This window comes from Geotrypetes seraphini, chromosome 5 (genome assembly GCF_902459505.1).
Source record: "Geotrypetes seraphini chromosome 5, aGeoSer1.1, whole genome shotgun sequence".
Lineage (NCBI taxonomy): Eukaryota > Metazoa > Chordata > Amphibia > Gymnophiona > Dermophiidae > Geotrypetes > Geotrypetes seraphini.
In genome coordinates, this window is record NC_047088.1 from 67,790,882 (window position 1) to 67,804,659 (window position 13,778).

The 13,778-nt window shown below is 44.9% G+C and overlaps 1 protein-coding gene across 2 annotated transcripts in view; it reads left to right on the forward strand.

The window, feature by feature from the left end:
* The window catches only part of FRMPD3 (FERM and PDZ domain containing 3), a 496,827-nt gene that overhangs the window by 236,347 nt on the left and 246,702 nt on the right, over positions 1–13,778 (forward strand). The window lies entirely within an intron of this gene.

Consider the following 13,778-nt stretch of genomic DNA (forward strand, 5'->3'; position numbering starts at 1 on the left):
AACGCATGCTACAATGCCGCACGCGCTAGATCAGGGATCTCAAAGTCCCTTCTCGAGGGCCACTATCCAGTTGGGTTTTCAGGATTTCCTCAATGAATATGCATTGAAAGCAGTGCATGCACATAGATCTCATGCATATTCATTGGTGTTATGCCTATGACTAGGGGGTAATTGAAACTACGTAATATGTCTCCTCAAGTCTGCTTATCTGACCTGAATGTTGTCCAAACAACATCAAAAGGAAAACCAGATGGGAAGCTGATTTCTTCAACACTTCCCTGCTTATCTGCCATTCCTGCGTGTCGCCCACATAACATCAAAAGGACTGTAAAGCAACACCTCCTTGATAACATCAAAAGGACAGATGGGAAACCGGTCTCTGCAACACCTCCTTGACCTAGGTGTTGTCAAAACAAAGAACAAAAGAGCAGGACCAGCTGTTTTACTAATCGTAATAGCAGGACCAGCTGTTTACTCAGCAGCTTTCACCCTTTTTAAGGACGGCACTCTGCCCCTAAGATTAGAATCCAAGACATCTCCAGGGACAGAATCCAAGATGTCTAAAGGGACAGTCTTCCGGGTCTACTCGCCTATCAATTGCAGGGATTCCCAATTGTGAAGGAAGAGTGTTTGACTGAGATTACGGTGATGTTATTCTATTTTTCTATATATATATAAGTATAATAAAGTGTTATTGTTTATGTTTTATATTGTCTGTGTGCTCTTCTGAGTGTCACTGATCATCCCATTTGACAGAAATAAGTGGCGGAACAATTGGGGAAATCCTGAAAACCCGACTGGATTGCGGCCCTCGAGGAAGGACTTTGAGACCCCTGCGCTAGATGCTAATGCCAACATTGAGCTGGCATTCGTTCTAGCCGCATAGCACGGGGTTAGCACGCGCTAATCTGCTATGTGTGTTAAAAACGCTAGCGCACCTTAGTAAAAGGAGCCCTAAGTCCAATATGACCCCATCTTGTGTGGGTTCTGTTACCATCTGGTTAAACGGTTCTCCCTATTGAAAATCCAGGCTCTCCTTGCTTCTAGAGAACTCCACACCAGGGATTTCCTAATCAACATTTGGCATATTAAAATCACCTATTAGTAGTAATTTTCTTTTCACTGTATATTTTTAATGTCTTCAGTTAAATCTCCTATCCTCTTCTTCTGTCTGTGAAGGCGGCCTGCATATCACACCAATGTAAATACATTTTCCATTCCCTCTTTCCATATTGACCAAAAGTGCATTTTCCGTACCCTGTCCTGCAATTGTGTGGTTTTAATATTATTTTTAGCGTGTAATATCATTCTTCCTCCATTCCTTTCTACCCTGTCTATCCTGAACAGATTAAGTATGGTATAATAATCTCCCAGTCATGGTTCTATGTGAACCTGTCTCTTTGACCATTATTAAACCCAAATTAGTCTCTTCCATCACAATCTCTAGATCCAAAACCTTATTTTCCAATACTATGGGCCTAAGTATATGCCATTTTTCAGATGTTGCTCCTTTTTCTCATTTGTATAAAGGTATTTAATGCTTCAGTTACCTGAGGGCTTTGATCACCCAGGCCCAACAATTCTAGTTTAAAGCCCTTATCAGTAGGTTAGGCCAGTGGTCCCCAACCCTGTCCTGGAGGACCACCAGGCCAATCGGGTTTTCTGGATAGCCCTAATGAATATGCATGAGAGAGATTTGTATGTAATGGAAGTGAGAGGCATGCAAATCTGCTCCATGCATATTCATTAGGGCTATCCAGAAAACCCGATTGGCCTGGTGGTCCTCCAGGATAGGGTTGGGGATCACTGGGTTAGGCAGTCTGCTGCTGAAAACACTTTTTCCCTTCTCCAATAGATGGACCCCCATCTCTGCTTGGCAGCCCTTGGGCTGCATACCAGTTCTTCAGTTTGAGAAAAGGTAGAATCATGGTATCGATCTTGCAGGGTCTCATGGTCTGAGTTCAGTTGTCCTCTTTCAACACAGCTTCTTCTTCTTCATTCCTGGAAATCTTTGATGCCTCATGAAGCATTTCATCGATGTATTTCTCATTTTCACAGATGCTTCTCAACCTTGCACGTTCTTCATTCAATTGCATCACTTCTTTCATGAGGAATCCGACTAAGTGCGCCAAGTGGCACGGGTAATTTATTGTTGTCTATAAACTATGCATGTAGCTAGTAGACATGGCCATGACCCACCCATGCTCTGCCTACATGTATACCCCCTTGCAGTTAGGCACTATGGCACTTAGGCACTGTCTTATAGAATAGTACCTAGTATACATGGGCAACTAACTGTCAATCGGTGGTACTTTTGAAGTGTATACGTGGCATATACCTCTAGGCATCAGTTTGTAGAATTGCCCTATATATGCTTTTGATAGGTGCACTGGTATGTAACGACCCAAAAAATGAACAGAAAAATGTTTCCTTGCCCATTTCTGCCACACATACTGTACTTTTAGTTGTTTTTCAGGATGGCAGTTTTCAACTATTCACCTCTGAACTTATAATTGTACCCAAATCATGGACTTTGTTGATGCAGTGTTGCATACATTGAAGCCCATACTGCAGGACTTCTTCAGGGAACTTTGTGAACCTTGGCACATGTACTGGTTTTCTTCTAGATATTTACTTAACTAGTTAAAGTTTTTTTTGCACTGGACAATTGTAACTTATTTGTGATTAAAGAAATCTCTGAAACATTCAGCTATTTACTGGACAGATGTGCCTTAGTAGCGCTTTGTTTTCAAATGAATATTGCATGATTACATTTTGTGATCCACCAGTTTATTATAAACAAGAAAAGAAGTGGTAGTTCATTGTGCCACGTAAGAGAACAGATGCTCAGGGAAAGCTATGAGGAGGAGGGAAGCTGGCAATTTAAATTTTCAGACTAGAAACAGGTTGCCATTATCTTTGCATGTCATACAGTTGAATTAATGCATAAAGGTTTCAGCTGAAAATGGGTGTCCAGATCAATGCCGCTTTCTCTTACAAAATCCCCTGGCTTCTTCTTTATCAAACAAATTCTCACATTGATTGAAGGCTGCCTCCTGTGAATCCAAAGTATAAATCAGGCACATGTAAATACTGTCAGAGGAACACTTCTGCTAAGATTTGGATGTGTTGGAAAGGAGAGAGATTTCAGTGGATTATTCTAGGAGTCTGAGCAAATCAGGGCCTTCCAGATATCCACTAAAAGGGTTCCCATAATCATGAGGTAAACCTAACCCTAACACTAGATAGGAAGTGAATATTTTAAGTGTAGTGGGGGAGGGGGAGGGGGTTCCCCCATCCACCCACTCCTCACAAAAGACAAAATAGTATCCTGTCGGGGCGCAATTGTCGGGTCACTTCCCATTCAGTGGGGCGCCATTGTCAGCATGCTGTTGTCCTGCGCGCATCTGATGGGTCACCACTGCCTTTAGTTGGGCGTTGAGTATTTACGTCCACCTCTGACGGGCATAAATGCGCACGCTCAATTTTAGGTGTGAAATGTGTGCTAAGCTAGTATTCTGTGAAGGTTGCTCTACACCAGGGATCTCAAAGTCCCTCCTCGAGGGCCGCAATCCAGTCGGGTTTTCAGGATTTCCCCAATGAATATGCATTGAAAGCAGTGCATGCGCATAGATCTCATGCATATTCATTGGGGAAATCCTGAAAACCCGACTGGATTGCAGCCCTCAAGGGGGGACTTTGAGACCCCTGCTCTACACGGAGCACCCTTTGCAGAGTACTAGCTTAGCATGGATCATCCCAGTGCCTTACTTTGGGTGGTCATCAAGTGTACATCTTTCTTTTTCCTACCTGACTTGTCATTTTCACTTCACTGTTCTGTTTGCCTGTAGTGTCTACTACTCTGAGAGGTTATGTTTGCTACTGGTTTTGTTCTTTAGATAAAATATGGGGCTGATTCTATAAAGTGTGCCTAACCTAATTGGCAAAATACCCTTTATAGCCTCAATAATTGGGAAAAAATGTAATTGGGCGATAGGTGCCTATCCGATTCTATAAAAGATAGGCGCCTAACACCTAAGTGGACATTTCTATGGGCGGAGCATGACTTAAGCACCGCTATGTGCAATTCTGCAAATATTTAGGTGCCTGAAATGTAGGTCTTTAAAACCCTGGCCTACATTTCAGTCGCCTATGATTTTACATAGGCCCCACTAGCCGCGATTCTGTAAACGATGCCTAAGTTTGATTGATGTGTGGCTGGTGCCATTTTTCTAGGCACCGACCGATTCAGGTGTCGTTTATAGAATCAGCCCCTATAGTACTGTGTGTGAGCATGCACTCTGCCATGCCCTGCCCATGGATATACCTACCTGTTAAATACAGGCTCTGTAAGATATGTGCGTATTTACAGAATAGTAGTTAAGCAGATTTTTGGTATTTACATCTATACGTGCACATATTCCACACATACCAGTATTCTAACCATTTATGCACTATGCACGTATTTATCATGTAAATGTTAGTGCCTTATTTTATTCATTTACTTATTTGATTTTCTAGTCTATCCTTCCACAAAAAGTCCAGTTTACATACATAATAAAGGTTAGCTATAATTGGAGTAAGATCTTCACATAAGGATAAGACAAACATATATGGTATCCTCCCTTCCTTTATCCCTCTTTCTTGGAATTCCTCAAACCCTAATACCACCAGATCCTCCCACAAATTAAAACTATCCTTCCCCTCGCTAAAAGGCATTTCCCACACAGGAAAGCTAGGGACCTCCCTCCACTTCAAAATCACTGAGCTCTGGAACAACCTTATCTCCCCTCTTCGGAACTTGAGCTCTCTCCAAGTTTTCCGCAAACATCTGAAAACCTGGCTTTTCTCAAAAAATGTAAGTCTCCCTCCAACTTAGGAATCAAGGAAACTCTTATATCTTGGCATCCCAAGTCATCTAAATTTTCTTCACACTTCTACCTCTAACCCTCTGTTGTAGTTCCTTCCTATTTCTCCTACTGTAAACCGCGTCGAGCTCTACGAACGTGGAGATGATGCGGTACACAAACCTAAGGATTAGCTTAGATATTTTGAGTTACCGATCAGATGTGGGCACATTCTTCATACAGTAATAAGATAATTTCAATACACAGTATGGAAAATTATGTTTTTATTTATTTAGATTTTGCTCACATGTTTTACAGTAGAAGCTGAAATTCTCCTCTCTTTAAAAATTTTTTTTTTTTCTTTCTCTCTTCTTTTTTCCTGTCTCTTTCAATTTTTACTTTGTCCTATTTCACTTTCTATTGTCATACATCACCACAAACAAATCCAATACTCTGAGCTTTTCTTAATAATATGGGCCTTTATAATTAACTGTATATTAATGCAAAATGTTATACTACTTTTATGTATTTGAATTGCTCCTTGTATTTTTTAAAATACTGAATAAAAATTTATTGAACAAAAAAAAAAAAAAGAAGCTGAAATTGAGTTCCATTCAGGTGCTCTGGGTATTTCTCAGTGCTCGGGGGATTCACAATTTAATTTTTGTGCCTGTATAGAATTATCCCCTAAGAGTCTTAAGCCTTGGTAACTATTTGCTAACTCTGACAGCTATTGACATCGTAGATTTTGGCATTCTTGTTGCTAAGTCTATGTATCTGGTTTCTACTACCCAGAAGACTTTAATCTCCGTCCTCTTTAAACACCTCAGACGTCTCACATCTTGTAGAATATTTTCAGGCTGTCTGCCCTCCCTCTTCCTTATTCCCTGATGATCTGTCAGGTTTCCTGGGCCTGTCATCGCAGGTCAGAAGAGGGACAGTGACTGAGCTGCAGACTCTAAAATCAAAGAACGCTGCAAGAGCGATACAGTGTAATTAAACCACACCTATTAACCCAGCTCTCAGACAAGAAACCTTCTGCCCATTTTATGCCAAATTCTTATTTATCTTGTCTGTCTGTCCTGACTAGCTTGTAAGCTCCACGGAGCAAGAACTGAAATTTGCATTCTTGTGGCGCAGTATAAATCTTTAATAGTAGCAGAGCTGCTCTTTCTTTCCCCGCAGCTCTAACTGCTTTGCCTCTCTTTGTGTCTCATGTTTCCAGAATAAGCAGAAGGGATGCTGCAAGAAGAGGTATAACAGTTGCAGTTATAGGGATAGCAAGTGCCAGAGCTGGCTTTAATGCCACTAGCAGCAACAAGCACGACCCACGGAGTGCTGTGGTCATGCCCCGTTAAAACTATCACATGCTGCTGAAACAGTGGCACCCTGTTCCCTGTGGCTATAATAATAATAATAACTTCATTCTTATATACCACCCTACCATAAGTTCTAAGAAGACTGTACATTCAGTGAGGCATACATAAACATTTCAAAGGGAATGCAACCAATCTCAATTTACCAATTTTTTAAACAAATAGGTTTTCAACAACTTCCTAAAAGAATAATAGGATTGAGCTTGTAGTATAAGAGTACAGTGATACCTCGGTTTACGAGTGCACCAGTTTGTGAGTGTTTTGCAAGACGAGCAAAACATTCGCAAAATTGGCGCCTCAGAAACCGAGCGTGCCTCGATTTGTGAGTGCCCCCCCCCCCGCAAACCGGCACCCTCCCCCCCGCGATCTGGCACCCCCCCCCGCCGCCATCGGGCACCCTCCCCGCCGCAACCTGAGGTCCCCCAACCCACCCAAAACCTCTTCTTACTTTAGTGTAGCCTCCGCCCCGGCACCGGCACTGGCACCAGCATGTCCTGTGCGTTGGTGCCAGTGCTCGAAGATCTGCCTCCTGTGCTGGGCCTTGAGCATGTGCGCATGCTCAAGGCCTGAGAGTTCACGTTCTCTCGAGAGCATGCGGGGGGGGGGGGTGTCCGATGGCGGCGGGGGGGGGGTGCCGTATCGCGGGGGGGGGGGGAGGGTGCCGGTTCATGGGGGGGCCTTCTGGGGGAGCAATGTCGGTTCTCGTGGGGGGGAGCAGCGCTGCTGGCCTCAGGGGAGGAACCTATCAAGCGAGTTTCCATTATTTCCTATGGGGAAACTCGCTTTGATAAACGAGCATTTTGGATTACGAGCATGCTCCTGGAACAGATTATGCTCGTAATCCAAGGTACCACTGTACTTAACCAGGAGTACATTTTCCCTGCTTGAAAAGAAAACGTTTTCTCCAAAAATCTCTTAACAGGCTTTTAAGGTCGGATACATAAACATATGAGTATTTCGAGTATTCCTATTGGATTTATGCAGTTGTAACTGGGAGGTCAGATATCCTGAAGCCAATCCAAACAACGCTTTATAATAATAATAATAATAATAACAGTTTATATACCGCAATACCATGAAGTTCTATGCTTTAAAGCAGATACATCCAAATTTAAACAGAACTCTTGCTTCAAATGTTAACCAATGGAGCCATTGATAATAACGGCTCACATGATCATATTTCTTCGGCTCGTATACTGTTTTGATAAACTGGAACATTATTGTCCTAGTCTGTTTAATTCTCCTCTTCATCATTATTGAGGCCTGGAATCATATTAACTACCCCTTGGGCTTATTGCATTGGCTTTATTTATTATTAATTTTTATAAAATGTCTCTCTATCCACATAATTCAATAAATGATATTTATTTAGGGCTCTTTTTACTAAAATGCGGAAGAACTTCTTACTACTGGCCATCTTGGACAATGCTCCAAAACTCATTCAATCCCTTTGAGCATTAGAGCATTTACCTCGCTGGCCCGTGGTAAGCAGCTCTTCCATGGTTTAGTAAAACCCAGCATTCATTTTTAACACAAATAAAACAATAACAAAGCAAAAAATAAAATTCTAAGACCCAATTTGCCATTGTGTGCTGTTTACTAAAGTGCTTTGAACTGAATTTCCCAGGGCAACTAATGCATTACTTTTGGCCACATAAGTTGGCATATGGCAAAAATAATGTGGTTCAACTGGGGTTGGGTTTGGGGAGTTCTGGGAAACCGACAACAATAATGCACTTGTGTCCAAAAGCAGAAACCACGCAAGAGGTTAAAAAACCTTTTACAAAACCACGCAAGAGATTTTTAGTGCCAGCTACTGCGCTGAGTTGCTAAGAGCATCAGAGCAGCGCAGAGCATTCAGTCTGTCAGCGGTTGCTAAAAACCTCTTGTGTGCTTTTGTAAAAAGGAAGGAGAGGGGGGGTTAGTTTATTTAAGCTGAACTTCTGTGCATAAAGTTATGTCTGTATATTCATTGACTGTAGGTAGACCAGCTAAAAATAGGTATAAAGTCACAAATATGGATAACTAATATGAAATAATTATACACAGACCATCATCACAAAACAAATAACTAATTAAGGACTCCTTTTATGAAGCCATATTAGGCTTTTATGTCACCGGCCACAGCAGCCTAGGAGCGTCGGAGCTAATACAACCACAGCCGGTGATAAAACAGCCTAACACGGCTTTGTAAAAGGGGGGAGGGGGGTAAGTTAAAATATTTAGCCATCCCTTAAGTACACATAACATCAACTAACTAGCTTAGAGCAAGCTATTAACATAGAAACATATGGCAGATAAAGGCCAAATGGCCCATCTAGTCTGCCCATCCGCAGTAACCATGATCTCTTCCTCTCTCCAAGAGATCCCACATGCCTATCCCATGTCTTCTCGAGTTCAGACACAGTCTCTGCCTCCACCACTTTTTCTGGGAGATTGTTGCACGCATCTCCCACCCTTTCTGTAAAAAAGTATTTCCTTAGATTACTCCTGAGCCTATCACCTCTTAGCTAAATCCTATGCCGTCTCATTTCAGAACTTCTTTTCAAATGAGACTCGACGAATGCGTATTTATTCCACGTAGGTATTTAAATGTCTCTATCATATCTCCCCTCTACTCCCTTTCCTCCAAAGTATAAAGATTGAGAACTTTAATTCTGTCCCCATAAGCCTTATGACAAAGACCACATACCATTTTAGTAGCCTTCCTCTGGACCGACTCCATCCTTTTTATATCTTTTTGAAGGTGTGGTGTCCAGAATTGTACACAATATTCTAAATGAGGTCTCACCAGAGTCTTATACAAGAGCATCAATACTTCCTTTTCCTACTAGCCATACCTCTCCCTTGGCATCCTAGCATCCTTCTAGCTTTCACCATCATCTTTTCAACCTGTTTGGACATCTTAAGATCATCACATACAATCACACCCAAGTCCTACTCTTTTGTCATACACATAAGTTCTTCATCTCCTAAACTGTACCGTTCCTTTGAGTTTTTGCAGCCCAAATGCATGACCTTGTATTTCTTAGCATAAAATTTTAGCTGCCAAGCTTCACTAGATCTTTCTTCATGTTATACACACCATCCGGAGTGTCTACTCTATTACAGATTTTGGTATCGTCCTTAAAGAGGCAAATCTTACCCGACAGCCCTTCAGCAATATCGCTTTTAAAAATGTTAAAAAGAACAGGCCCAAGAACAGAACCTTGAGGCACACCACTGATAACATCCCTTTCCTCAGGCAGTGGCGTACCTAGGGGGGGGGCGGGGGGGGCGGGCCGCCCCGAGTACCAGCCCTGAGGGGGTGTTCCCGGCCTTGCCGCTCAGTCCCCCCCCACGCCCGAAGGACCGCTCGCCCCACTGACCTTCCAGCACACCTATGAAGCAGCCCGCAGCAGGATCGCGACGTCAGCAATCCCTCAGCTGCTTGGGCGCTGCTTCCTGCGCCGCGGTCCCGTCCCTCCTCTGACGTCAGAGGAGGGGGCGGGACCGCGGCGCAGGAAGCAGCGCCCAAGCAGCTGAGGGATTGCTGACGTCGCGATCCTGCTGCGGGCTGCTTCATAGGTGTGCTGGAAGGTCAGTGGGGCGAGCGGTCCTTCGGGCGTGGGGGGGGCAGTAGCTTAAGGTAGCCCGGCGCAGGAAGCAGCTCCTAAGCAGCGCAAAGATAGCTGACGTCGCGATCCTGCTGCGGCTGCTTCATAGGTAGTGCGGGGAGGCCAGGGGGGCGAATGGTCCTTCGGGGTGGGTCGGGGCATCAGGCCTTCAGGGTGGGGCGGGCGGGCGGGCAGGCAGACTTTCAAGGGGGAGGGGGGTGACAGGCAGGCAGGCAGGCCTTCAAGGGGGGGTGCAGGTCTTCGGTGGGGGGGGTGCAGACCTTCAAGGGGGTGCAGGCCTTCAAGGGGGGGACAGGCAGGCAGGCCTTCAAGGGGGGGACAGGCCTACAAGGGGGGGGGGGACAGGCCTACAAGGGGGTGCAGGCCTACAAGGGGGGGGGACAGGCCTTCAAGGGGGGACAGGCCTTCAGGGGGGGTGCATGCCTTCAGGGGGGGTGCCGACCTTCAAGGGGGTGCAGGCCTTCAAGGGGGGGACAGGCAGGCAGACCTTCAAGTGGGGGGACAGGCCTTCGGGGGGGTGCAGGCCTTCGGGGGGGGTGCAGACCTTCAAGGGGGTGCAGGCCTTCAAGGGGGGGACAGGCAGGCAGGCCTTCAAGGGGGGGACAGGCCTACAAGGGGGTGGGACAGGCCTTCAAGGGGGTGCAGGCCTTTGGGGGGGTGCCAACCTTCAAGGGGGGGTGCAGGCCTTCAAGGGGGGGGACAGGCCTTCAAGGGGGGACAAGCAGGCAGGCCTTCAAGGGGGAGACAGGCCTACAAGGGGGTGGGACAGGCCTTCAAGGGGGTGCAGGCCTTTGGGGGGGGGCCAACCTTCAAGGGGGGGACAGGCCTTCAAGGGGGGCCAAGCAGGCAGGCCTTCAAGGGGGGGTCAGGCCTTCAAGGGGGGGACAGGCCTACAAGGGGGTGGGACAGGCAGACCTTTAAGGGGGGACAGGCCTACAAGGGGGTGGGACAGGCAGACCTTTAAGGGGGGATAGGCCTTCAAGGGGGGACAAGCAGGCAGGCCTTCAAGGGGGGGGTCAGGCCTTCAAGGGGGGGGGGACAGGCCTTCGGGGGTGCAGGCCTTCGGGGTGGGTGCAGGCCTTCGGGGTGGGTGCAGGCATTCGGGGTGGGTGCAGGCCTTCGGGATGGGTGCAGGCCTTCAGGGGGGGACAGACCTTCGGGTGGGGGGTACAATCCTTCGGGGAGGGTGCAGGCCTTCAGGGGTGGGGTTTAGGCGTTCAGAGGGGGACAGACCTTCGGGTGGGAGGTAAAGTCCTTCGGGGGGTGCAGGTCTTCAGGGGTGGGGTGTAGCCCTTCTGAGGGGGGACAGACCTTCGGGGGAGGGGGGTCCTGGTGTAAAAGTACACAGAGGGAGAGAGGGAAGGGGGGGTTCAAAGATACGTGCATATGCCAGACTTTGGGGGTTAGAAATAATGGGTCTAAAAACAGAGGAGTGGGAGAGAGATGGTGCATAATGGGATTTAGGGAGGGAAGGAACAGAAAGGGAGAGAACTTGGAAACAGGGGATGGTGTGGAGGGGGGATAGAGATACTGGATAGGAGGATAGTTGGGAACAGAAAGGGAGAGATGGTGGATCCTGGGGTGGTGGGGAGTTGAGAAAAGGTGAATCTGTGGATGGAGACAAAAAAAAGGAAAGATGCCAGATCTCCGGGAGAGGGAAGGGAAACGGAAGGGGAGAACAGAGATGGCAGACGGATGGTTAGCACGGAGAAAGGAGACCCTGGCAAGCAAGACAACAAGAGCCTGGGACCAACAAGATTTGAATATTGATCAGAGAACAAAAGGTAGAAAAAATAATTTTATTTTCTGTTTTGTGATTACAATATGTTAGATTTGAAAAGTGTACATGAGACAGCTTGAAATGGGAACTTTTCTATTTTTGTGAATGGCAAGGCTGAGTTCAGTTAAAATATATGCTTTATAAGAAAATATAATAATGTGTTTTATAAAGTTTATAAGCATTGCTGGCATACTCGGTGAGGTGTTCCTAGTGTTGGTGGTGGTGGTAGCATGTCAGTGTGTTGAGAGGAAGAGGTAGTCTGGGAAATTCTGCTGAGCAAACTCTGGGCCCATTTCCACCCCCAGTTAGTCCACTCCACTCAACTGGTTCACACACTGAGTGGGTCTTTGGGTGTTATTTCTGGGTAGTTGTTTTAGAATCTCTTCCAGTGGTTTGTCAGTATCTCCTTCTGGTCCAAGGAAGGAAACTTTGTCAACCTTAGCATTGACCTTCAGAATATGTTTGTAACAGCGCTGCTTGTGTGGCATTAGGCTATGTAGTGATCGAAAGAAAAAAACAGACCTTTGCACATTTTTGCACTATATGGTGGGTGTATGAGGAGATTCATTTCCTGCACAGTTAAGTCCATGTGAAGTTACCTTGTGCTGTATTTGACATCTAGCAAGGTCTCTGTTTGGAAGGAAAGATCTAAGCTTAAAAGTGAAGTGGCCAGAAGTTATGTTAAAAGTAGATAGCGTAGCTGGTTTTAAGAAAGGTTTGGACAAATTCCTGGAGGAAAAGTCCATTGTCTGTTATTAAGACATGGGGGAAGCGTCTGCTTGCCCTGGATTGGTGCACTCAGCAGCAACAAATACTAGTTTTGGCTGGCTCTTTCCCCGCATTTCTCCTCTCTTCCCCACGATTTAATATCCAGTTCAGGCAGTAAGTAAATGCATCGGCAGGGGGGGTCTGGTAAGTCTTGGGGGCTGGGGATGGAAGGTGAGAATCAGTTCTGTAGGCTATCAGAAATTTGCTTAATTATCTACTCACACAGAAAAGCAGTAAAGTCAATAGGTTCTCTGAGTGGGAACAACCTGTTTGATCTTGCACTCTTGTGATTGACCAATTGTTTATCACTGTTTAATTTATCACATTGATTAATTTGAGCACACCTGAGGTGTCCTATGATGGTGTGCACTGCAGGCAGAGGAGCCTTATTGTGTAAAGCACTGGAGAATTCTCTCCTCTCGCTTACCTCTCACGCTGAGGACACCCTGCTTCAGTATAATCATTTATATGATTTATCTTATAAACATTATTACGTGGTCTTTTCCTCAAGTGCTGAGACATCAGGTTGTTCCCACTTGGAGAACCTATTGACTTTTACTGCTTTTCTGTGTGGCTTTAACATTTTTGCTATTCAGTATACCTAAACTATTATTCAGTAGAAAAAATATGGTTTGTTCAATCAAATCCTGTGTGGACATTGGACTTCTATGAGTGAATGTTCTGCTTGATTGAACAAACTAAATTTTTTCTACTGAATAATAGTCTAGGTACAATGAAAGTAAATAGCAAAAATGTTTGAGTAGATAATTAAGGAAATCTTTTTCATATTGCTTGCTTATGGACTGGGAAAAAAGACTGTTCAAGCAAATATCTCCAGAACTGCTTTAATGGAAAAATATGATTTTTTTTTTTTAAGTACTTTGTGAAATTTATTGTTGTTGTGAAATTTATTGTTATACTTTGTTTAAACTTAAAAAGCGGTGTCATTAACAGTGAATCTAATCGAAAAATCGATTCAACAGGGTGAATCGAATCGAATGAAATATTTTTCTCTGAATCGGGCAGCACTATTGGCTACCATGAGAATGGGCTACTGGGCATGATGGACCATTGGTGTGACCCAGTTAGGCTATTCTTATGTTATGTTCTCATCTGTAGGGGCCTTTGTTTTCACTTCTTATTTTAATGTATTTTTTTCCTGGGAACTTATCAGTGTTTTTTTATAATGGGAACAAAAATGGAAGAGAATTAATGTGTGTGGAATGGGGGGGTAACTAATTTCTTCAGCTAAATAATTCAATCCACTTCAAACAGACATAGGAGAACTCACGCACCATTCACACACCCTCCAACCAAAAACGTCAAAAGAAAAAAACTGTTCGACAACCTCCTAGCCATTCGAGCTGCAACACTTGACCCCCAACTCTAC